Consider the following 26,350-nt stretch of genomic DNA (forward strand, 5'->3'; position numbering starts at 1 on the left):
CAGAGGGAGAAGCAGGCTCCATGCACCGGGAGCCTGACATGGGATTCGATCCCGGGTCTCCAGGATCGCGCCCTGGGCCAAAGGCAGGCGCCAAACCGCTGCGCCACCCAGGGATCCCTAAAATAGAGTTTTAAATATTGATCAGAACCCTGAAATATTGGACTAACTGCCGAGGCAAACCCATCAGCCCCATTAAAATTCCCGTCATGACCATGAATTTTCTAGGCGCAGAAGGAAATTGGTTGGGAAGGAACTGGACCTGATTCCGGCTGGGGATGCGCTCAGCATATGGGCCCCACTGCTCATTGGTCTAGGTGGGCCCCCTCCTCCACCCAGTATCCAACGGAATGAATAGCTCTACCTCTAACTCTTGTTTTAGACATCTGCCGCCTCTCTAGGGAAGCCAGTTAGAGAAGCACCCCTGTCTGGGTGTCTGGGAACCTAGAATCAGAACTGGGAGACAGGAAGATGAGAGGAGCAGACAGTGCCTGCTCTTTTCCTCCGGTTAGTCTCCCAGGGTCTGAAGGAGGAACCACCTAGGTGTGGGTCTCCAAGGTTCCTAAGAGAGAACCGGAGGGAGGTTAGGGTCGGGCTGGTCATGGTGACAATGCATTTCTGGCACAGCATGTTTTTCTTTTAGGGGAAGGGGTTTTGTTTGTTTTGTTTTTTTAAGATTGCATTCATTTATTCATGAGAGACACACAGTGAGACAGAGACATACACAGAAGGAGAAGCAGGCTCCCTGCCTGGACTCCATCCCAGGACCGGAGCCAAAGGCAGACGTTCAACCACTGAGCCACCCAGGTGCCCTTGTTTTGTTTTTTATGTGTGAGGGTACCGTTTGAATATTGACTCTTGCTGACAACTTATGTCGAGAGAAAATCTGCAGGCCTGGAGCGGAGCCCAAGGTGAGCAGTCCGGTTGGCCCTGGAAGGATGGGAAGGACTCTGTACAGAGCCCGACTTTGATAGTCGCTTTGGTCGCGACTAGAGGAGGTATTACGAGACCTGGAGTGCTGGCCAGACTGCACCCCCCACTTCCAGCTTTTCCACCATATTTGTCTATTTTCCTGTAAAGTGTTAGGACAGGGGGCGGTTCGGACAGCCCCATAAGGACATCACCATCCCCCTTCTAGGCTAATCCAGCCGCAGTGGATATGCTTGTCCTCTCCCTCCGTGCTTGCATCTGGGCTCTAGAAACACCCATCTCTCTTAGAATGCCCAACGCCAGGACCCCGTTCATTTTCAGGTGGACCTAGAAAATTGTAAACACTTAACTCCATTGGTATGGCTTTTAGCCCACACCAAAAGCTTGTAACTGTCCATGGAGCAGCCAAAGGGTCTAGTACATTGCAGTTTGGGAGTTTTATTCTAAGATGGAACTTGATTCTAAAATATTGGGATGACAGTAAGGAATTCTTATTTTTAACATCTGTCTGTTAACCCTGTTCATTGCATCCTCTTTTACCTTGTGTCATAACATTAAAGTTCTGAGGATTCAGACCTAACTGGGGTTTACAATCAGCCTCTGTTCAGGAAGTAACTTGGGTTGCAACAGATTTATCTGATAATATCAATGCTTGAGATTTTTAAAAAGATTTTATTTATTTATTTATTCATGAGAGAGATGGAGAGAGGCAGAGATGTAGGCAGAGGGAGAAGCAGGCTCTTCACAGGGAGCCTGATGTGGGACTTGATCCCTGGACCCAGGATCATGCCCTGAGCCAAAGGCAGCCACTCAACCACTGAGCCACCCAGGTATCCCAATGCTTGAAATTATTTTATGGCTGACATCAGATTCTAGAAAATGTTCTGGGTTATTTAGGGAAACTTTAAGTCTGCGATATTTCAGATAACTCACATAGGGCTTTAATATTTTTGAAGCCTATGTTTTTCAACAACCATTTACTTGATCTGACCTTTTTGAAGGTTTCTTGTTGGAAGTCCCAATCTCCATGAAATACCTCCTATATTGGACAAGAAGGTACAAAAATCCAATAACACCTTGATTTAAGAGAAACAGAACACCCATGTCCAAGGAATACCCTAATTACTCAATTTGCAGGGAATTACTACTTGTGTTAATATTGGATAGAATACCTTTCATATTAGCTCTGCATGTGAGGATATAACATTGCCTTTTGTCTTATGTCCTTCAATTCATAATTTTAACTACTCTGTTCTTATTATAGTCTTTATACTCACAGAGGTGTAGTGTTTAGCATCATCTGACAGCCTTTCCCATGACCTACATGCCTGGCTTCCTTGACCTTCCCGAAGGGCTTTAGCATCAGAATGCCATGGACTTGGGAAAACAGAACTGAGATTAGGTTGTGGGATTTGTCTTGTCTGTTCATGTGTGATGTGTGAGCAGGAGAACTGGGTATGGTGATAGCAACCATCTTGCCTCAAACCAAACCAGTTAAAGTATAAAGATTTACCAGTACATGTAGTTTTGGTATGTATGGAATCTCTGATCTAACCAGTGGTACCTGCTGTATGGCAGGTATTGTCTTTAATGGGCATACCTTGCAGAACCAACCCACTGTTTTCCAATGATGAACTAAGTAGCTGACAGAGTGGGGTTTGGGAATCAATTATGAATATAATACTGTAATACTTGGGATATGCCTTATAACTTGGTATGTAATTGTAACATGGCTGCTATTCAATTTTTTTTTCAACTTACCTTCTTCCCACCCTTGCCAGAGCTATACTATACAATTAATGAAGCGTCTTAAAAATAATCTATATATCTTAGATAAAACAGTATTAGGGAGTCTTAAAATCTTATTGGTAAATTATCTCCAAGCCTTGTTTTGGTTTACTTCATTCGAATTATTGGCTTTTATTGCTGAAAAGGAATTTTGAAGTTGCCTAATCCAACTGTCTTATTTCTATACAGCAGAAAAGCAGAGGTTGAGCGGGACTTTTTCAAGGTCTTCCAGTGTTTGTGTGCATATATAGTAAACATTTTCCAATCTCCAGTATGCGGTTTCTAGGGAACTTTATTCATAGCTTGGGGCTCCATTTTTCTTTTTGGTATATAAATCCTCTATCCATCCCTCCCCCCAGCCCCTGTCTCCTTTCCTGGCTATTCTCCTGTGATTATGGATCTGGATTCATGGAGTCTACAGTTTTCTCAGGCTCCTTCCTAGAATGATATCTGCTTTGTCTCAGCATTTTGATCTGTGCCTGTAATCTTCCTCTTGCAAGCAGAGATCATGCTGCCCAATATAAATAATGTTAATATTAAAAGCAGGACCTGGGGTAGCAGTTCTACACAAGAAATTGTGGTCAGTCCCATCTTGCTAAAGTATCTTTCTGTGCCTTAAGTTCCTGAGAGCTTTTCTCCATAAGAGGAATTAAATAAGCTAGGGAATACACCCCTTATAGCTTAGCCTCAGGTGAGCTTTGGTTTCTTTGATCTTCTGTCCACTTGAGTTTTGGGATAAACCAATGCAGGCACTTCAGTGAAACTGTGTCTGAAGGTGAAGATGCATCTATCTATATTCACCAGCAGAGTAACCTCTGAGAGATTTCAGATAAAATAAGAAAGATAGGAGAAGGTGTACATCTGGCCTGAGAGGACAGGATGAATCCTGGGAGTGGGGCAGTGGCAGCAAGAATTACCCTCAGGACATGGAAATACGGTTTAGCCCTTGAACAATGCAGGAGTTAGGGGCACTGGTCCCTGCAGTCAAAAATTCATGACTCCCCTAAAACTTAACTAATAATAGCCTACTGTTTACCAGAAGCCTTGTCAATAACATAGTATATTAACACATATTTTGTATGTTATACATATTATATGCAGTATTCTTACAATAAAGTAAGCTAGAGAAAGGAAAATGTTATTAAGGAAATCATATGGAAGAGAAAATACATTTATAGTACTGTACTATATTTATTTTAAAAATCCATTTATAAGTGGTCCCATGCAGTTCAAACCCCTGTTGTTCAAGGGTCGACTGGACTTGAAGGGCAGGCACAAACTAGTTATAGAGACTCATTCCCTTATTCTATTTTGTTATTCTACTAACTGACATTTGACTATACTGGCATAACACCAAAAATGTGGGAGTGTTTTAAGCAACATGTATAGATTGTGTAATTGATGTTTGGCATCCATTGATCACAACGCCAAACTAATAGCCAGAGTTGTTTACATCTCCCCTGTTGTCTGGCTTTCATGGGTGTGCAGGAATCATGTTACAAATGCTCCAAGTACAGACTCAAACATCTGTGTTTTGCTTCCTGCCCAGTAGACCATACCCACCTGACAGCTTCCCACCACCATAGTAATAAAGGCTTTTGCCTATGTTTGCTGCTCACTGACTGACCCTGGTACTTCCCCATGTGGCTCTGTGTGGTATGGCATGCCACCTATCTTTTCAGGAGTTATAAATAATAAATTATTCTTTCAAATGCAGTTATATCCTTTCCTTTTACCTTCCTATACCTGATTTTTAAAAATCCTGAGTACATTTTAAACACAGGATGAGCCCCGCAATATATAATTTTTATGCCAAGTCATGGCAAATGCCATGAAGGAGAATAAAACAGGGAAAAGGTATAGCAAAGGGTAGATAGAGTGACTGGGGACAGATTCCAGTGAAGGGACATTTGAACAAGAGATCAGACTAAAATAGGGATCAAGATGTCCTGATATTTAGGAGCATAGCATTGTAGGCAGAGGGAATAGCAAAACACTAAGGGCCTGAGGCAGGAGAGAACATGTTTGGAGTGTGTAAATAGGAAGGCAGTGAGGCAGCATTGCTTAAGAGTCGGGTGGCTTCAGAGCATAGGAGGTGGACTGATCTCCCCAAATTTCTCTGTTGAAGCCCTAACCCCCAGTACTTCAGAATGTGACTGGAGATGGGGTCTTTAAAGATATAACTAAGTTAAAATGAGGTTGTTAGAGTAGGCCCTAATCTAATCTGATGGGGGTCCTTATAAGAAGAGATTAGACACAGATACCAGGAGTGCACATGCACAGAGGGACATCCATGTGAAGAGGCATGGGAGGATGGCCATCTACAAGCCAAGAAGAGGTCTCAGAGGAATCCAACCTGCCGGTACCTTGATCTTGGATTTTTGGCCTCCAGAACTGGAGGAAAATAAATTTTTAAGTCACCCAGTCTGTGGCATTTTGCTATGTCCTAGAGAGAACTCACTGGAGAAAAGTCCTATGAGTAAGGATCACGGCAAAGACTTTGCCTTCAACTCTACTTCTATTCAGACACTTCACTGAAACTGTCTGAAGGCAGAGATGCATTCACCTGTTTTCACCAGCAAGGTGACCCCTGAGAGGACCCACCACAGGAGAGCGGTCCTATGTGTGCAAAGAATGTGGCAGGGCCTTTAGCTGCAGCTCCCATTGCACTGCACACCAGAGAATCCACAACAGGAGAAGCCTTCTGAGTGTAGATGTGGCAAAGGCTTCAGCTTCAGCTCAGGAACAGCAAGTCCACACTGGAGAGAAACCTCTCAGATGCAGGGACTGTAGCAAGGCTGTCAGTCAGAAAATTACCTGTCTTCTAATTCAGAGGACATCTACTGGAGAAAAATCCTTTGCAGGTAATGCATGGTAGTAAAGATTTTAGTTTGAATTCACAGCTCATTCACCACCAAGTACTGCATGCTGGGGAAAGATCCTACCTTTGCAAGAAGTGTGGGAAAGGCTTCCCTCAGAACTCACATCTTCAACAGCACCAGCGAAAGCTTATCAGTGTAAGGACTGCAGCAAAGCCTTCAAGCAGAAAGTCAGCTTGAATCCACATCAGTGGATCCACCCTTAGGCAAAACCCCATGAGTATGAGAAGAGCTTCAGTAAGAGTTCACGATGAAGCAAGACCAGAGGCTCCACATTGGAGAAAAACACTATGAATGTAAGAAATGTGGGAAGTCTTTGTTTGGAACTCAAATTTTATTCATCATTGGAGAATTCATCCTGGAGAGAAATTTCTAAATGTAATCGTTTTTTTTATGTATTCCCCCAAGTGCAAGTTAGCAGGCCCTCCCCTTCTTGGCTTGACAATCCCAGTCCAGCTGTACTTTCTGCCCCTCCCCAGAATGCTCTTTCTGCTCCAGCCATTCCTTTCTGTTCACTGTCTGCAACACATACTGTTTCATTTTCCATCTCTGAGTCTTTGCCTTTTCTGCTCTGCCAGGTACCCTCTATTCACTTCAGCCCCTTTCTTTGATCCTACCTAGCCTTGAGACCTTTTGGAACTTATCACTCTGTTGCTGCCTCTCTTACCACAGCCTCTTTCATCTCTGTTTTCTTAAAGAAACATTTATTCTATTTAAAATTTACATGCTAGATTTTTTTATTGTTGTTTTGTATTTTTGTTTTTATTTTCCCTCCAGTTGACTCAATATCATTTCCAACTCTGCAGTGGTAAGCTTCTTCAGAGCAGGATAGGTCAGGAAGTTGTGATGTCCCCAAAGGAGATAAATGAATGGAGTTGTACAGTTGCTACAGTTGAAGATTGTATCAATCTGTGTCCAATAAGGAGACAGAAACTCAGTGATTTTAAACAAGCAAGGTTTAATAAAAAGAATTATTATTATTATTTTTAGAGAAAGAGAGACAGACAATGAGTGGGGAGGAGCAGAGGGAGAAGAAAGAGAGAATCTTAAGCAGGCTCCACGCTCAGCATGGAGCTGGATGTGGGGCTCAATCTCATGACATAAGATCACGACCTAAGCCCAAACCAAGTGTCATCTGTTTAACTGACTGAGCCACCCAGGTGCCCTAATAAAAAGAATTATTAAGTTATGATGAAAGAGCAGCCTATTAAGATGTAAGAGAATGCTATGTGGTACCTTAGGGCTGATGGAGTTACCAAAGGAAGGACAAACTTAGAAGGGAGTTTTCTCCCCAAGGCTGAGGTGCAAACCTTGTTGGAGAAGGTATAGCTGTACTCCACTAGGTGGCAGAGTATTATCTGGTTTGCTCAGGCTAGCACTGGTTTATAGTTGGTGGGCAAGCAAGAAAGAACCCTCTAGGGCATGAGTAATCTATAGTCATCGCACAGGTACACAGATGGCACCATTGTGGGCCAGAGTACATTGTGTTCACATTGGGAGAATCACTAGGGACAAATCTGGGGTGGAGATGTTTACTGAAGATTGACATGTATATTGATGATTAGGATTAGGATTGAATACACATTGAAGTAGTTATGATCACCAGGCATATATGCAAAGAAGAAAGTGGCCACCTGGACTCATAAAGATTACACTAATATTTGCCATTGATATGTGTCAGTAAATGAGTGTTTGACTTTCAGATTTATTTATCTATGACATGTGGTTTAGCCCTCTGAGATTGTTCATCTAGTATGAATTTTCTTGAATACCATGAGAAAAATTATCACAGGCTTGCACAAGTTATGAAAGCAAAATGTTTCTGCCATCTCACTATCTCAAGATATCATACTTTCATTTTTTTAAAGTCTACGTTTAGTCCTTGTCCCATGTATATACATAATTTTTATAATCTTAATCATAACAAATTAATTTTTAATAACTATTATCTTAAGCAACTTCCCTCTTCCCATTTGTGTATGATTTTCATGATTACTAATTGTCAGTGAGTAGCTGTATCTTTATTATCTATTCCCCTCATCAAATGTTAAATTAAAATTTTGAGCAGTGGCTTTGTCTTAGTTTTTGTTTTGTTAATTTGACAGCCATCATAGTGTCCTGTACCCTATAGGCAGTAACTTCTTGTTTTTCAAAATAGTTTGATGGACATTTAGGATAATTCTTGTTGTTAGCTGTTAATAATAATGTTGCTATAATCAACTTGGTGATTTTCTTCTTTTTTATTATTTCCTCGGGATAAATTGTCAGGAATGAGAATACAAATCCAAAAGTATGAAGATTTTTGGTTTTGAAACATCATCAAATAATCATTATAAAAATTCATACCAATTTATTTTGTTTCCCAGCAATGTAGCAAGTTTGCATTTGCTTGCAACCAGCAGTGGATATTACAGTTCTTTTTAGAGATTATTAGTTTAATAAGTATAAAATGGAATCTCAGGGTTTGAGAGAGGTTTTTTTTTTCACAATTTTTGATATAAATTCTAAGATTGAATGTTTTTTTCATGTTGGATTATCAATTCTATTTCTTATAGTGTCAACAGTCCATATCATGTACCTTTTTATATGTTGGATTTTAAATATTTTTTAAAAAGAACCTGAGCTCTTTCAAAAGACAGTTGTCATCCACATAAGAAATTGGAGAAAAATGTTGGTATCAATGTGACTGTTTTTCCTTAGATTTCAGGTAAATTGCCCTAAAGTTTCAACTTTGATGTATTCAGGGGAATTTTTCAGATTACCTGGCTATTTTTTGTTATAAGGGAAGGACCATCTTCTTTAGTTTTCAACCTCTTGAGAAGAGGTGGATTTCTTGATTTTTTTATTTTTCAAAGTGAACCACACTTAAAACAAACTACCAACTGTTTGCAGATAATCCCTAGCAACTAGTGCAATGTGAAGATTTTTGAGAAAGAGGAGGCAGTTAACATGAATTTCACATTCACCCAGACTTTTCCCCTGAGAATATTTGCCTAGTGGCACAGAGAGTTAGAGCTTTTCTCAGTGTGTAGAGGAGGTAGAGATCAGACCCTCTATATGTTTTGTACATATTGTATTAATATGGGGAAATGTGTAGGAAGAGCACCAAGCAGTTGACAAGGGATTGGAATGTGTGACATTACTGGTTGGTTGACCTCAGAACCATTTAGGGTCTGTCCTGTATGGTTGTGATAATTGTGTCATAACAAGAGTAACTGGCCTAAGGGGAAACTGGGGAGTTGAAATCTTGCCCTTGTTCCACTTGGCGTGTCACACATCCACAAGATTGTATCTGTTTAGGGGACTCTTTCCTAATGGACCCTCAGGTGCCAGATGGGCTATTCTGGCTATGCCCAGCACCTTTCTCTCTTGCTGTCTTTCACTATACAATACAGAAAAGCTAAAAATTCAGTTTTCTAATCTTTCATCCTATCTTACAGTGATCATGGTATAGACTGTTACTTGTCTCCTAGTCTCCATTCTCCTTTGCTTTTATAGAAATTGTTACATTTCCAAGTTTCTCCTATAGGTATGTTTGGCCATGTGACCAACTTCGAGCCATTGTGATAAAATGGTATGTGCGACTCTCTATGAACTTAAATCCATGCCCAGTACCAGCATTAGACAAAGGAAAACAGAGTCCTACCCCAAGGCATATAGGGGTTCTTACATTTTCTAGTTCCTTCCTCTACATTTTTTGTCATCTACTGCTCTGCCTGGGGGTGGTTAGGTCTAATAGTGCTATTAAATAGGATGCTCCAAGAATAGATTGACATGAGTAGGTCCTGGGCTCTGTTTCTCCCCTTTGGGGCACTCTCTGGCCTTTTACTCATCGTGTGGCGTTGGCCAGGTACACACCTTTGGGGTTGTCCCAGGGTCCTGTGGCTTAGCTTCAGTTTTAGGAGGGTGGTTGGCATGGTTTTTCCTTCACAAGATTACATAAGACTGAGCCATCAGAATGATGGTGACAGTGATTTTGGGTGCTTGTTCATGTCACCCCCAGGTTGAATTCAGGGCTACTGTAGGTCCACTGCTAGCCCTTGGGTGTGAGCTGCATGGGGGCGTTTGTATTAGTTCTTATTCAACGGTGTTCCTACAGCAATGCTGCATATGTCTACAACACCCAAGGGCAATGGAGGCAGTAGCAAATGTCCTTCAGCTTGTGTCCCTCCATTGTTAGCATCCAGGGTGGTCACTTTTCCTCCTCCACAGGCTCTGGGGGTAGCCCACTCCTGTCTCCTCTGGGGCTTTTCTTTTCTTTTCTTTTCTTTCTTTCTTTCTTTCTTTCTTTCTTTCTTTCTTTCTCTCTTTCTTTTCTTTCTTTCTTTAAAGATTTTATTTACTTATTCATGAGAGACACAGGGAGAGGAAAAAGCAGGCTCCATGCAGGGAGACCGACGTGGGACTCGATCCCAGGACTTGAGGATCAGGCCTTGGGCTGAAGGCGGCGCTAAACCGCGCAGGGCCACCCGGGCTGCCCTCCTCTGGAGCTTTCGACAGGCTTTCTGAAAGATGTCCTCTCATCTTTAATGTACTGATGCCATGTTGTTCTAGGTCTTTTTTTTTTTTTTTATGATAGTCACACACAGAGACAGAGAGAGAGAGAGAGAGAGGCAGAGAGGCAGAGAGAGAAGCAGGCTCCATGCACCGGGAGCCGGACGTGGGATTCGATCCCCGGTCTCCAGGATCGCGCCTTGGGCCAAAGGCAGGCGCTAAACCGCTGCGCCACCCAGGGATCCCCCTGGGTCTGTCTTAAACTGTGCTGGATGGAGATGGGCATGTCTTAGGTAAACTTGAACTGCTCTTTTTACTCTGCTTATAAGCCCACTGCTTATCCCTCCGCTGGCGGTGGTGTGTGGGAGAGGTATGATCAACACTGAAGGACATCCTATTCTAGGAAGGCAGTGATTATAGCAGTTGCTGTGGTCTGAATGTTTATGTTCCCCTCAAAATTCAAATGCTGAAATCCTAATCCCGATGTGATGGTATTAGGAGGTAGGGCCTTTGGGTAGCCTGGGTGGGAACTAGACATAGGAGGACACGGAGCAGTGGTGGACAAATGAGGCTCACTGAGCCAATCAAGATAGTCTAAGAAAGGTATGCAGGACTGTGTAGCTTCTAGACTCACTTCGTCCGGCTTCTGACCCTCCCTCCCTCCCTCCTTCAAGGCGGCTCTCTACTATGCAGGACCGACAAGCACCGCCTTCTCACTACTCTCTCGACTTCCATTCAAACCAGCAAACGTTTCGGAGGCTCCTCTGCGCAGAATGCCTCCCCCGTCCAGGCCAGCTCGTAGCTTTGGTCTGATCTCCCACCAGGCCGACTGCTCTTCGGCTCTGAAGAGACTCACCTCCAGGCGGGAAACCTGCCAGGCCGGGGGCTCCACCAGTCAGGATAGGGAACAGGCTGCGGCCGCCGAGCGCCTGGGCGACCCCAGCGGGATCCACTGCTCATTGGCCTGGCTGGGCCCCGCCCCCTCGCCTGATAGCCAATGGAATGAGTTGCCCGCTTCGTGCTTTAGCCTTAGGCTCCGCCTCCTGCTGGAGGTCGGTTAGACCAGCTCCGTACGGTGCTTGGGCTCGGAACCTGAGGCTACCTCCTCGCTAGTCCTCCCTTCCCCTCAGGCGTGTCTCGCGGGAACTAGAAGACGGGACCACCGAGATGTGGGGTCCTCCAAGTTTACTAGAGAGAATTTCAGAGAGGGTATAAGTTGGTGGGACAGTGTGATGACGTACTTCCGGCGCAGCCATATTTTCTTTAGTGCGTGAGCGTTTGGTTTGTGAGGACCCGTAGTGGTTTCCCAAACCTGTTAGCTAGAAAGCGGTAGAGGCCGCCCGGAGCCCACGGTGAGTGGGTCTGGCTTGGCCTGAGGAGGACGGGAAGGACTTCGCGGGAAACGGGCGCGGTTACTGGGATCCTCACCAACCCCGTGGGCTCCGCTGGATTCCGGGGTTCTGGCCTCGGGGCTTGCCCGCTGGTCTCTCGTCCCCACGACGACTGTGTGGCCTGTTTAGATTCTGGTACTGACACAAATTCGAGTGTTGACACCGAGGTCCTCGAAACGTTTCAAATGTCTTTGCTCCGGGACACGTTATCAATAGAGAACACAACTTCGCGGTCGCTGCAGGCCCCTCTTGCCCGAGCCGTGGAGACCTCAGCCCTACCCCTCGGCCTGTAGGTCTTCATGCTCTTTCCCCCCTTTTCAGGTGGTTCCAGGAAATAGGTCTGTGATCACGTCACTTACTTTATTTGCCCGGCCTGGTGTAAACCTAATCTGGAAGCTTATTACTGTCCGTAGAGCAGAGTTTTTGAGAATATTGAAATGGTAGGGCCTTTTTACCCTCGAATGGAGACTATTTACTTAATGCACACATTGGGGAACGGGGGAGCCCTGAGTTTGGATGGTCCCACGTGAATGTTTAATCTAGAAATCTCATGACGAGTCACATCCACCAAGCACCTGGTAGGTGTCCACTGTTTAGCGTACAATTTCACGTGTACACTATTAAAGAAAATGGAGAGATTTCTTACCCTCTTTACGTCGTTTGTCACTCTTCTCATTACGTTCTCTTAACTTTCCCTTATTGTCATAACCTCATTATTAGGGTTTCTATCAATCAGATTAAAAAGTTGGACCCGGCTGTTAGTGAAGTGTGTTGGGTTGTGATTAGTTCTCAGCCTGAGCTTGTTACCTATGCTTCAACTCCATAGTCTTGGTTTTCTTCGTAGGCAAGTAGGAAGGAGTGTTTTGTAGGGTGGCCTCTGCTACTGTTCTACTTCCAGAGGATTTACTTTTTACAGATTGTCAACTGTGCAGACCGGACCTTTCTGCTTAAGCCCTTTTGCTTCATATGTCAGTATTAAGTATCCACTGTAAGGGACGTTTATTACAAAGATATGATGACAGCATGATTTAAGGGAACTAGAGTACAACCACAAGGGTAGCTATTTACTCAGTATGAATCACTGATTTTTGTTAACTGGCACAAAAACCATCCATGAATTTAGCAGTATTACTTGTGTGGGTTTGCATTGTGTTTTTTTTTTTTTCTGCACATCCTGCATTTAATAACTACTCTTTCTCCGTTTTGGAATTCCCTGTAATTGCCAGAATGTGGGTTTTTATCCTGTCCTGACAGCTCTTTTTCTCTGATAGCCTCAGCTTCTTCTACCTTCATGCATGACTTTTTGGATTCACTAAGACGGGTCAGTGGAGGAATGGGCAGTGTTCTGGGTATCTAAAGTCTTTTGTCTGATGCTATTGTAGGATCCTGAGACTTAGAGCAAACTGCAGCTAGGGAATTGAAGTGGAAGTTGTTTTTAACATTTACAAGTCCATGCACTTTTATACTTATTAAATACTTCTGACCTGATAGCAGCTATTTGCATTTAGGGGGTTACCTTTAACGTGTAAACCTTGCTGATTCACTGTACTGAATGGCAGAAGGCTTACTTCATAATGATGCACTATTAACTGACCCAGAAAGGTAGTTGGAACTACTTTATGAATTTGGTTTTGCTTCTCTTATAATATTTAGAACTTGGGAGTATTTGAGATATGTCATGAAGTTAGTGGATCATTTAATATGTTTCTTCTCACGACCTATTCCCAACATTTATAAAATTGAATGAAGATCTTATAATTAGTCTATGTATTTAGAGGAGAAACTAGTAGTGGGAGACATAAAGATATTCCTAAAAAAAGTTTTTTTCAAATTCTGTGTTTGCTTACTGCTTATGTAATAAAACTGCCCTAGGGGATCCCTGGGTAGCGCAGCGGTTTGGCGCCTGCCTTTGGCCCAGGGCGCGATCCTGGAGACCCGGGATCGAGTCCCACATCGGGCTCCCGGTGCATGGAGCCTGCTTCTCCCTCTGCCTGTGTCTCTGCCTCTCTCCCTCTCTCTGTGACTATCATAAATAAATAAATAAATAAATTTTTTTTAAAAAAAACTGCCCTATTCTAATATTTTAAAACATAAAAGGAAAAGCAGATCCTGAGATCTTGTGTTTAATGGATTCTTTGTACGTAACTCATTCCTAATTGTACTGTGTGGATTCTAGGGATCTTAACTGGAGCATCAGCTTTCTTTTCAGCACATGACATTCTCACCACTGACTACCCTAGTTTCCTTTTCTGTCCTCTTTCTATGATGTCTTCTCTGGGTTACTGAAAATTATAGTTTTCTCAGTCCACCTTCTCATCCTACACTCTTGGGATGATTTCTGTTACCTTTCTATGTTCACGTCTATGCCTGCTATTTCATCATTGTGAGATGAGAATTGCCACTGATACAAGGCAGTAACTGAGAAGTAGTAGTAATTCACATAGCCTCAGAGGGGTCAGATGTTGTGTGCAGGAGTTATGGTCAGTAGAGTTATTGTTACTAATGTTTCTTTCTTTACCTTTTGCCCCTGAGACTACTTTTCCCCAAGATGGGAATAAAAGAGATCAGATGATGACAGCAGTGTCCTCAATAGCCAAGCCCCAGGTAAGCTGGGTTTCCTCTGCCTCTGCACATATGCGTGTGTGTATATACATATGGACATTTCACACAAAAACCCCTCTGGTACACGAGGGACCCAATGCTAAATACTTACCACTGTAGGTGCCCTTTCTGTGCCTCAGTGATGGTTTTAACCATCACCAAAGTCCTGAGGCCCAAGAGAGCAGGAACTTGTCCTTTCAGGAACCAGTAACTTTTGAAGATGTGGCTGTGTACTTCACTGAGAAGGAATGGGCCAACCTTGCCTGTTTGTAGGGCCTTGTACAAAGGGTTTGATACTGGAAAGCTATGGGACTGTGGCTTTCTTTGGTAAGGCGTCTCTGCTACTTTGTCTGCCTGGGCCCTCAGAGGTTAAAGAATTCTCTTATCACTATTAGCTGACCCCAAATGGCAATGTCAAGGCTCGCCAGGCAAGGAGAGCCCTCCATAACTATTTAACCTCCAATAAAATTTGCCTTCTTTTTACCTCATAAAAGTTACCCTCTCTCCCTACCTTTTAGAGGTGATATTCTGGGTACAGTAAGGTTGGAGCCAAATCTTGGTATTTTCTCCCTAGTATTGAATCTCCAGGTGATCTTGAGAGAACTCAGCCTATTTGTTTACCTGTGGGAGATGCTCTACCATGTGTCTGTTTCCCTACAGTGGGAATTTTCTATCCTCTAACAAAGAAAGTAAGAAATTTTGTTTCTCTTTAAGTAGAAATTTGTCTCTCAGGGTGTTTCAGGCTTCCTTGGGAGCACTATGCAGGCAGAGACTTCTTTCCAGGACACTTCCCTGTATCTCTTTAGGGTACCTCTTGCTCAGTCCACCCTGGAATTACTCTCCTCACCTTGGCTCATTTTGCAGCCAGAGGCTGTGATTGACTGCTACGACTCTGGTTATCATAGGTTATATTTCAAAAATAAGAATATTTACCTCTCACCATCTTCTTTCCTTCAAGTAGTATCACCAACTTCCAAACCGGCCCTCATCTATCAGCTGGAGCAAGGAAGAGAGCTGTGTTTCACCAGCCACAGGGAGCACTAAGCAGGAGGAGCAGGAGAGCTGGCTCAAAAGGTAAGTCAAACAAAGGATGCCCTTTATAACTTTTTCTCTTCCTCTTCATTTTGATGAAATGAAAAATACGTGTTCTCTGTGTCTGGTATCAGGGAGTATACTGGTACCCTTGATCACACTCTGACTGATCTGTTATTCATTGCTTCCAATCCCTTTAAATGATTAGTACATGAAAACCTGCTTCAGTGTTGCACACACTGGATATATGGAACAATTTTTCTAAATACTGGTTATATGTGATCACCTTTTTCCAGTTTTCCTCAATTTTACAAAATTGATAAGCTCAGTGCAGTATTATCTTATGCATTAACCAACAGAACATACAGAGTTTATTTTGGCTTTTCAAGATAATTAATATATTACTAATTTAAAATAATTTTTTATATTGAGATACTTCAGGGTAGCTTACAGATACGATTTTCCTTCCCTTTAGGATACATCTCAAAAATAAGAATATTTACCTACTTGGGTAAAATAATATTGTAAGCAATAAAATTAAAAATTCCTCAGAATCAGTTCTGGGGAAACAGGACAAAGGCTTCTTTACTTTTAAACACCAGTTTTCAAAATAGGTATTGAAAATCCATCTTAAATGCTGTTAAATGCACACTTTCGTTTTCTGTAGACTCATGAATTTCTGTAGATTTAATGTTTTTTGATTCATTAAAATTACTCATTTTGATATACAAAACTGGCTCTCATGTCTTTTTTTTTTTTTAAAGTAGCTTTATTGAGGTACAACTCACAAATTATGTACAGGTACAACTCACATTTCACCCATTTAAAGTATACAGTACAGGGGTGCCTGGGTGGCTCAGTGGTTAAGTATCTGCCTTCGGCTCAGATTGTGATCCTGAGGTCCTGGGACCGAGCCCTGTATCAGGCTCCTTGCTCAGCTGGGAGTCTGCTTCTCCTTCTCCCTCTGCCCTTCCCCCTACTCGTTCTCTCTCACATGTGTGTACTCTCTCACTCTCAAATAAATAAATACAATTTTTGAAAAATAAAAAATAAAGCATACAATTCAGAATGGGAGAAGATATTTGCAGATGATATATTTAATGAGGGGTTAATATTCCAAAATATAAAAAGAACTTATGCAGCTTAATACACACAAATAATCCAATTAGAAAATGAGCAGAATACCTGAACAGACATTTCTTCAAAGAAGATCTACAGATGCTCAAAAGATGCATGAAAAGATGCTCAACATCATTAACTAGGAAAATGCAAATCAAAACCACATTGAGATATCATCTCACACCTGTCAGAATGGCTAAAATCAAAAACACAAGAAACAAGTATTGCTGAGTATGTGGAGAAAAAAGTGAAACTCTCTTGCACTATTGGTGGGAATGCAAACTAGTGCAATCAATGTAGAAAACAGTATGGAAGTTCTTCAAAATGTTAAAAATTAAATTACCATGTAATTCAGTTACTCCACTACTGGATATTTACTCCCCTCCTCAAAACATACTAATTTAAAAAGATATATGTACCCCTATGTTTATTGCAGCATTATTTACAATAGCCAAGATATGCAAGCAACCCAAGTGACTATCTACAGATGAATGGATTAAGAAGATGTGATATACATATACAACGGAATATTACTCAGCCATAAAAAAGGAGATCTTGCCATTTGCAGCAACATAGATGTATCTAGAGGGCATAACGTTAAGTGAAATAAGACAAAGACAAATACAATATGATTTCATTCAGAGGTGGAGTTTCAGAAAAAATTAAATGAAAAAGAGACAAATAGACTCTTAAGTACAGAGAACAAATTGGTGGTTGCCAAAGGGGAGGTGGGAGGGAGAAAGAGCTAAAATAAAGGGGATTAAGAGTACTCTTATTATGATGAGCATTAGTAATGTATATAGAATTGTTGAACCATTGTGTTGTACACCTGAAACTAATATAACACTATATTAATTATACTGCAATAAAAATTCAATTCGATTTAAACTAAAATAACAAAGTGTACAGTTCAGTGGTATTTAATATATTCACAGATTACCACAACTTACTTTTAGAACATTTTTGTCACCCAAAAGGAAACCCTATATCCATTTGCAGTCAGTCTTTATCCCTCTCTCACCCACAGTTTCAGAAAACCACTTATCTACTGTTTCTATAGATTTGCCTGTTGTGGATAGGCATGTATTTATTTTAAAAAGACTTTACTTATTTATTTTTATATTATTATTTGAGAGAGAGTGCAAATGTGAGGAGGAGGAGAGGACCAGGGAGAAGGAGGAGGGGAAAGAATCTCAAGCAGACTTTACGCTGATCTGGAGTCAATGGAAACAGTGTGGGGCTTGATCTCATGACCCTGAGATCATGACGTGAGCTGAAGCTGAATCGGATGCTTAACCGACTGAGCCATCCAAGTACATTTATTTATTTACTTATTTACTTACAAATTTTATTTTTAAGTAATCTCTATACCCAACATGATCCTGAGATCAAGAGTTGCTTGCTCCACTGACTGAGCCAGCTAGTCTGTTGTGTTTATTTATATTAATAGGCTCATAAAATATATGGTCTTTTTCTTTTACCTAACATGTTTCAAGGTTAGTCCATTTTGTAACATGTATCAGAACTTCATTCCTTCTTATGTGTGAATAATATCCATTGAATGAGTAATACCACATTTTTATTTATCATTCATCAGTTGATGAGCATTTGGGTTGTTTCTGTTGTTTGGCCATTATAAATAATGCTGCTATGAACATTAGTGTACAAGTGTTAATGCAGACATATGTTTTTGTTTCTTATGGGTACTTACTCTAGTTATATACTTGCTGGATCATATGTTAATTCTCTGTATAATATTTTGAGGAGTGACAATTTTTTTCCAAAGTGGTTAAGCCATTTAAATTTCCCACACAGCAGTGTATGAGGGTTCCAAATGCTGCATATCTCACCAATTCTTATAATTGTCTATCTTTTTTATTATAGCCATCCTAGTGAGTGTCAAGTGATATCTCATTGTGGTTTTGATTTGTATTTCCTTAATTACTAATTATGTTGAGCATATTTTCATGTGCTTTTTGGCCATTTGTGTATCTTCTTGATAGAAATGTCTATTCAAATATTTTGCACATTTTTAAATTGGGTTGTTCATTTTTAAAATTTTTGAGTTGTAAGTACTCATATTTTAGATACTAAATCCTTATCAGACACATGATTTGTAAAAATTTCTTCCCATTCTGTGGATTGTCTTTTCACTTTCCTAGCAATTTTTTAAAAAGATTTTATTTATTTATTCATGAGAGACACAGAGAGAGAGGCAGAGGCAGAGGGAGAAGCAGGCTCCCCACAGGGAGCCCAATGTGGGATTCGATCCCAGAACTCTGGGATCATGACCTGAGCCAAAGGCAGATACTGAACCATTGAGCCACCCAGGTGTCCCCTTTCCTAGCAATTTTTTTGAAGTGCAAAAATTTTTAATTTTGATGAGGTTCCTTGGTATTGTCTATATATAAAATTATGCCATCTGTAAGTAGAGTTTTACTTCTTCCATTACAATTTGAATGTCTTTTACTTCTTTTTCTTGCCTAATTACTCCAGCTAGGACTTCTAGCACAATGGCATAATGTAAGTTGCAAGTGGGGACACCCTTATCTTATTTTTGATCTTGGGGGAAAACTTTCAGTCTTTCAAGATTAAGTATCATGTTAGCTGTGGTTTTTCTCTTAAATGTTCTTTATCTGGTTGTGGAAATTTCCTCTATTCCTAAGTTTTTAGTGTTTTTTAGAGTTTGTGAACTGATTTTTCTGTGCCTATGACGGTGATCATGTGTTTTTTTTGTCCCGTTATTCTATTAATGTGATATATTATATTGATTGATTTTTGTATGATAAATTAACCTTGCATTCCTTGGATTTTGCAATTGCTAATATTATACAATCCTTATATGTTGCCAGTTTCAGTGTGCTAGTGGTTTTTTGGAGAGTTTTTGCATTTATATTAATAAGGAATATTGGGGGATCCCTGGGTGGTGCAGCGGTTCGGCGCCTGCCTTTGGCCCAGGGCGCGATCCTGGAGACCCGGGATCGAATCCCACATCGGGCTCCCGGTGCATGGAGCCTGCTTCTCCCTCTGCCTGTGTCTCTGCCTCTCTCTCTCTCTCTCTGTAACTATCATAAATAAATAATAATAAAAAAATTTAAAAAAAATAAGGAATATTGGCCTGTAGTTTTCTTACAATATTTTTGTCTGTTTTTTTAATAAATTTATTTTTTATTGGTGTTCAATTTGTCAACATACAGAATAACACCCAGTGCTCATCCCGTCAAGTGCCTCCCTCAGTGCCCATCACCCATTCACCCCCACCCCCCACCCTCCTCCCCTTCCACCACCCCTAGTTCGTTTCCCAGAGTTAGGAGTCTTTATGTTCTGTCTCCCTTCCTGATATTTCCCACACATTTCTTCTCCCTTCCCTTAAATTCCTTTCACTATTATTTATATTCCCCAAATGCATGAGAACATACACTGTTTGTCCTTCTCCGATTGACTTACTTCACTCAGCATAATACCCTCCAGTTCCATCGACATCGAAGCAAATGGTGGATATTTGTCATTTCTGATGGCTGAGTAATATTCCATTGTATACATAGACCACATCTTCTTTATCCATTCATCTTTTGATGGACACCGAGGCTCCTTCCAGTTTGGCTATTGTGGACATTGCTGCTAGAAACATCTGTCTGGTTTTGATATTAAGGTAATAGTTGGCTTCATAGAATGAATTTGGAAGTTCCTTCTTGTATTTTTGAAAAAATTGTGAATGGTTAGTAGTAAATCTTTAAATGTTGGATAGACTTCACAGTGATAATGTTTAAATGTTAGGTAAAATTCACTGCCATCTGGGTTTGGGATTTGTTTGTGGGAAGTTTTTAAAGTATTAATTCAATCTCCTATTATAGGTCTGTTCTGATTTCTAGTCAGTTGTGGTTGTTTGTGTCTTTCTAAGAATCAGTCCGTTTTATGTCAGTTACCAAATTTGTCGACAGTTATTCATACTATTTTCTTACAATCTTTTTATTTTCTGTAGTGATGTTACTTCTTTCATTTCTGATTTTGATCATTTGAGTCTTTTCTCCTTTTTTTGGTCAGGCTAGTATATCTTTCTCAGTATTGTCAATCATTTCAAAGAACCAACTTTTATTTTTGTTTGTTTGTTTATTTATTTTAATCTCCACTGCTTTTCTATTTTTAAGATTTTATTTCTTTCCTCTTTAGTCTTTATTATTTCCTTCTCTTCTCTTGCTTTGGTTGTGGTTTGCTCTTGTAGTTTGCTCCTGTGCAAAACAAGTATTTTTCTACTTTCTTAAGGTGGAAGTTTAGGTTATTGATTTGAGATTTCTCTTCTTTTTTAATATAGGCATTATCATTTACAAACTTTCTACTAAACACTGTTTAGATATATCCCATGAATTTTAGTGTGTCATGTTTTCATTTTCATTCATCTTGTATTTCTAATGTCACTTTTGAATTCTTCTTTGATCCATTGGTTGTTTACTGACATTTGCTTCATAGCCTACTATTAGGGTTTGTACTGGAGAATGTTTCATATGTGTTTGATGAATGTGTATTCTATTGTTGGCTATAGATATCTGTTAGGTTTATAATGTTCGAGTTTTCTGTTTCCTTCTGAATCTTCTGCCAAGTTATGTCTATCATTGAAAGTGGGATATTGAAGTCTTTATCAGTAATTGTCTTCTTCCTTCAATTCTAATGGTATTTGTTTCATGTATTTGGGGGCTCTTTTTTAAGGTATATGTATGTTTATTTTATTTTATTTTTTTTGGTATATGTATGTTTATGGTTGTAATCTTTTCCTAATAGATTTACCTTTCTATCATTTAAGTGTATCCCTTTTACCTCTAATAACATATTTTAAAGTTTATTTTCTCTGATATTGGTATAGCCATTCCAGCTCACTTATAGTTGCTGCTTTCATGGTATATCTTTTTCTTCCTTTTATTTTCACCTTGCTTGTACCTTTGAACCTGATGTTAGCATGTAGTTGGATCTTATTTTTATAGCTAGTCCCATAGTCTTTCTTTATTATTAAGTTATTTAACCCAGTCACATACTATTGCTGATATGGTTGGATTTATGTCTTCCATTTTGTTTTTTGTTCTCAATATGTCTTGTGTCTTTTATGTTCCTCTGTACTTAATTTATTTCTTTTGCATTAAGCAAATATTTTCTAGTAGGACATTTTAATTCCTCTTATGTTTTTTTAAAGATTTTTAATTTATTTATTTATTCATGACAGACAGAGAGAGAGAGAGGCAGAAACACAGGCAGAGGGAGAGGGAGAGAAGCATGTTCCATGCAGGGAGCCCGACACGGGAGTCGATCCCGGGTCTCCAGGATCATACCCCAGGCCAAAGATGGCACCGAACCGCTGGGCCACTGGGGATGCCCCCTCTTGTGATTTTTTAAAACTATGTTTTGAGTTATTTTTCTAGTGGATTACTCTAAGGCTTACAATGTACATCTTAACAGACTATACTTCAGGTTTACACTAGCTTAATTCCAATAAGATATAAACTCTACTGATCTTTTTTCTATTCCCTTCTCCCCCCAACTGCAGGTTATTAGGCCCTCCCCTCTTTGGCCTGGTCATACCGATCCAGCCCTACTTCTTGCCTCTCCCCAAAGGGCTCCCTCTGTTCCAGACAGTTCTTTCTGCCCACTCTACACCATACACACTCTCACTTCCTACCTTACAGCCCTTGGAATGGCCTGGAGTGGCCTCTTTGGTTATGTGGCTGCAATGTCAGATGTCCATTTGTGATGGAATCAGCAACTCTGCCTGCAGTTGGTGGCCTTAAGTATCCTTGTGGGGTATGGTGCATAGGAGATGAAGGGGAAGTGGGAGGACATGTTTGGAGAATGCTCAGAACAAATTACTAGCATGGCCTACTCTTTCCTACCAAGACCCACATGATATTTTGATGCCTCCCTTATGTGAGTAGAGAGCCTTTTCTGGAAAGTAGGACTATGTAGGAAGTCCTCTTCTTAGCAACAATTGAAATAACAATAGTCATAAGTACCATTTATTGACCATTTACCATGGACTAGGTACTATGTTATAGACTTCATATGCTTTATCTCAATCTTGTCATTGTTTTGTGAGGTGAAGAGTTGTTATTGCCACCATTTCATAGATGAATACATTGGGGTTTACTGGTAAGTTGGAATTGAAACCCAGAGAGCATGACTACAGAACCCTTGCAAGGAGGTGGTTGTACCACCTATTGGTGCTTTGTGCTTCAAGCTAAGATCTTTGAGGTCAGGGATCCTAAACTTCTCTCTTTTCCCTACTCCTGACCCATGCCACTGAAAGACCTCCCTTGATCCAGCTCTCACATATGAAACCTATGGAAGGGCTAACCACAGCCTCTGTCTATCTTCTTCAGGACTAAGAGCAGCTGAAGATCTTGCTCAAGTGCCTTCCTGCTGCAGAAGAAACTTGAAGAAAATGGGAGTAAGAGAAATAAGGGTTGGAGAGAGCAGCTGCAGCCTTGATCACAGCCTGGGCATGGGGAAGAAGGTTATAGAGAATTGTGTTGGTTGGAAACCAATGGTACATAAATGAAAATATTTATGAGGACCTGACTGTGTATGTAGCATAGCCAACTGTTGAAGGGACAAATGTGCCAAGGAGATGATAGCCACCTAGACTTATGAAAAATTAAATTAATTTTAAAGCAATACACTTGGGTCTCACTTTCATTTTGATGATAAGACTGTTATTATGTAGGCTGAGCTTACATAATTCAAAGGTTGCTCATGCATTATGAATATTGCCATAAGACATGTTAAAAAGTTATTACACTGTTGTCCAAATAAATTATAACTATTTTAAGAAAAATGTACCTCCCAATCCCATTTTAATTTATCATGTTCTTCATTAGCCCTTGTCCATATGCACATATGATTGATCATAACAGATAAAAGGCTATGCTTTGCTTTTCTTCCATTATTATTGTCTTAAGCATATTCTCTCTTCCCCAGCTTTGTATACTCTTCATTATTACTGTTTGTCATTGAGCGAGTGTACTCTTCTTATCCCCTCTGAGTTGTGAATGTTTCTAGGGTAGAGACTATGTCTTAATCATATTTTCCCTTCTACCATCCATCCAGTAGGTGGTAGTTCATTTTTATGGAAGTTCATTAATGAAATTAGGAAATTTCTATTTGTGAACTTTGTAAATGATGTTATTGTCAACAGTACCACAAATACAGTTGTTTCCCCCTTCTTTTGAATGATTTCCTCTGAATAAATTCTCAGATTCACCAGATCCAAGGATATAATCTTTTTATGTTTTAAAAACATGCCTTCGTATTGCCTTAAAAGATTGTACTAATTTACTCTAATAATAGAAATGTATAAATACTTGATTTCAGTCTTATCGGCAGTAGGTATTACAATTTTAAAAATACTTTAATTGGCATAAACTGTGACTTCTTTTTTATTTACATTTTTTATATTTGTTACTATAATTAGTAAGGCTGAATATATTTCTATATTAGTTTGGTAATTTTAATTCCTGTTGTGAAAAATTTGTTTTTATATCATGTGCCTTTCAATCCACTGACTTCTTAATGTTTTGCTTAAGAATTTAAGATCTTGAATGCAGTATATAAAAATTCATTGTTATTCAACCTCCAGAGAAGTGATATTTACTCATTTCTACTTTAGTAAGTTCAAAATATTTTTCTAACTTATATTGTGATATATTCTTTGACTCGCTAATTATTTAAAAGTATATTCTTTAATTCCAAACACATGAGAATTTTTTAGTGGTCTTTTGTCGCTGAATGCTAGCTTGGTTGAATAGTTGTCAAAGAACATACTCTGCATTTCAGTCCTTTAGAATATCTTGATACTGCACAGTGAATACTCAATTTTAGGAAATGTTCCAGACTTTAAAAAGAACGTCTAGGGATCCCTGGGTGGCGCAGCGGTTTAGCGCCTGCCTTTGGCTCAGGGCGCGATCCTGGAACCCGTGATCGAATCCCACGTCGGGCTCCCGGTGCATGGAGCCTGCTTCTCCCTCTGCCTGTGTCTCTGCCTCTCTCTCTCTCTCTGTGACTATCATAAATAAATAAAAATTTAAAATAAAAATAAAAATAACGTCTATTTTGTAATTGCAGGGTACAATATTATACATAGATCCATTAGGGCAACTTTGTTTTTGTATTCTTTAAATATTTTATACCTTGACCTGCATATTTTGCCAGTTACTGAGAGGCATATTTTAAAATTTCATACTGTGCTTCTGGATTTGTCCATTTTTCCTCATTGAGGCACTATATCCAGGTGTGTATAGGGCCTTATGGGTCAGGATAGGCATTAATGTGTGGATGGGTGGGCAGACCCCACTCCACTGTGGTCCTAAAATAGTGCGCTCCAGCTCCTTTTTTGCCTCTTAACCTGGGGCAGCAGTACTTTCCCATTGACTCTTGCAGGGATTCTGAGACTGAGGAAAGTTAAGTTACAAGTTGGTTAGAGAATAGAGACAGAGAAACAGAAGAGGGGTCAGGAAAGCATAGCTGCCAAAAGGTTGCCAGGGAGGAAGAAAAGAGGCTGTTATTTTGACAATGTTTTTGAATATTCCCAGTTGCCAAGAAAGAAAGTATTACTTTTTGGGGAAAAGTTTTGAAGGCCTTTCCCTATCACTTCCTGCTATGCTTTCAAATGCTACCCATATGCACATGGGCCTTTTGTGTCCTTCAAATCCAACATAAAGCCAGTTTTCTTCTCTGCAAAGTTCAGATCCAACCCCATAAACATCATTTCAGTTCCCTTTGACTAGAATGCCCCTCTTTCCCCTGTTGCTCACTTGGAAAAGTGCTATTCATCCTAAACACTCAGCTGGCCACAAGTCCTGGAAGCATTAGCTCATCTATTCAGGCAGGTTTAATATTTCCTCTTCCAGGTGTCAAGAGCAGCCTGCTCATTTCTTTCTGATAGCTCTAGTCATATTACTCACTTCCACACACTCTCTCTCATCTGGAGATCCTTCTGGGCAGAGGACTGTGTTCTAGTCATCTTTGTCACGTTGGCCACTTACACAGTTCTTGGCATATAGGAGATACTTAATACATATAGAATCAAGAAATGAGTGAGTAAAGTGATTTCTGCAATCAGTAGATGAGGTAAATATTAGACAATTCAATCACTTTAAGATTAGTTCACCCAGGAAACATTTATTAAGCTCACTCATTCTCTGTACCAAGATTACATCTGTGAATAAGTTAGGCATCTTGTCCTCATATTGCTCAGGAAAACCACAGAAGATAGGCAGCCATCTCTGGGGGACAGCAAGCACTATGGTAAGTAATACATTTTTGTGAATCCCACACTGAAAGATCAGCTAGTAGTAAAAAACAGTGGGGTGGGGCTTGCTCAGGATAAGGTTTGTGAGATGCCTATGGCAAAGGGTTGGTTAAGTTAGAGCCTATTAAAAGGTAGAAGGCCCTAAAGACACCATGAGCACACAGCCACAGATCTTCTCAGTGAGGTACAGACTGTGGGGTCAATTGTACTCATTGCCCTAATTCTGTCTCCACCCTTGTGAGACCAGGATATTATATAGGAGCTAGGAAAAACCCATGACTGAAGGCATATAACAGCTTCCCATGGAAAATTGATCATAGAGTAGAACTATTTTACTTCTTCAACTCCTTATTATTTAAAACATTTCTCTCTTATTCTTGATTCAGAGACTAGCCTGGCTGTGTCAAGTCCTCCCTGCCAGCCTTGAAGCTCAGTGCATTGCCCCCTTTTCATTGGTTGTGGGGGAATTGCTATCCGTGATTGGTGAGAACAATTCAGGATACCGATTACTATGAATTCTCAGAATTTATCTTCAGATCTTAAATGTGTGGTCAGCTCAAAAGTATTTCTTAAACTTGAAAAGAAGTGATCGGCATTAGGAAGCATGTTGAGCTGAAGCTGCCCTTCATTTATTTTCTACATTGCTGCTTGGGTACAAGAACAAGGTAGGAGAATCATCATTGTTTTACTGAGGGCTCTATAAGCAAGGCCTGGGGAAGTGTGTAAGAGAAGATCCTGATGTGGGGCTCAATCCCAGGACTCCAGGATCATGATCTGAGCCAAAGACAGATGGTTAATGAACTGAGCCACCTAGGCACCCCACAAAATTC

The 26,350-nt window shown here is 40.4% G+C and overlaps 1 long non-coding RNA gene across 3 annotated transcripts; it reads left to right on the forward strand.

Annotated features, from left to right (window-relative positions):
* The first annotated feature begins 10,268 nt into the window (after positions 1 to 10,268).
* Positions 10,269 to 23,627, forward strand: LOC121478862. 3 transcript variants are annotated; one of them, XR_005984599.1, is made up of 4 exons: positions 10,269 to 11,768; positions 14,012 to 14,083; positions 15,039 to 15,154; positions 22,594 to 23,627. It is a non-coding gene; the product is annotated as an uncharacterized LOC121478862 (long non-coding RNA). The 3 variants fall into 3 exon arrangements; XR_005984597.1 differs by having other exon boundaries at positions 15,042 to 15,154; XR_005984598.1 differs by having other exon boundaries at positions 10,269 to 11,614; positions 15,042 to 15,154.
* Positions 23,628 to 26,350: the final 2,723 nt, after the last annotated feature.

The sequence above is a fragment of the Vulpes lagopus genome, chromosome 19 (genome assembly GCF_018345385.1).
Source record: "Vulpes lagopus strain Blue_001 chromosome 19, ASM1834538v1, whole genome shotgun sequence".
Lineage (NCBI taxonomy): Eukaryota > Metazoa > Chordata > Mammalia > Carnivora > Canidae > Vulpes > Vulpes lagopus.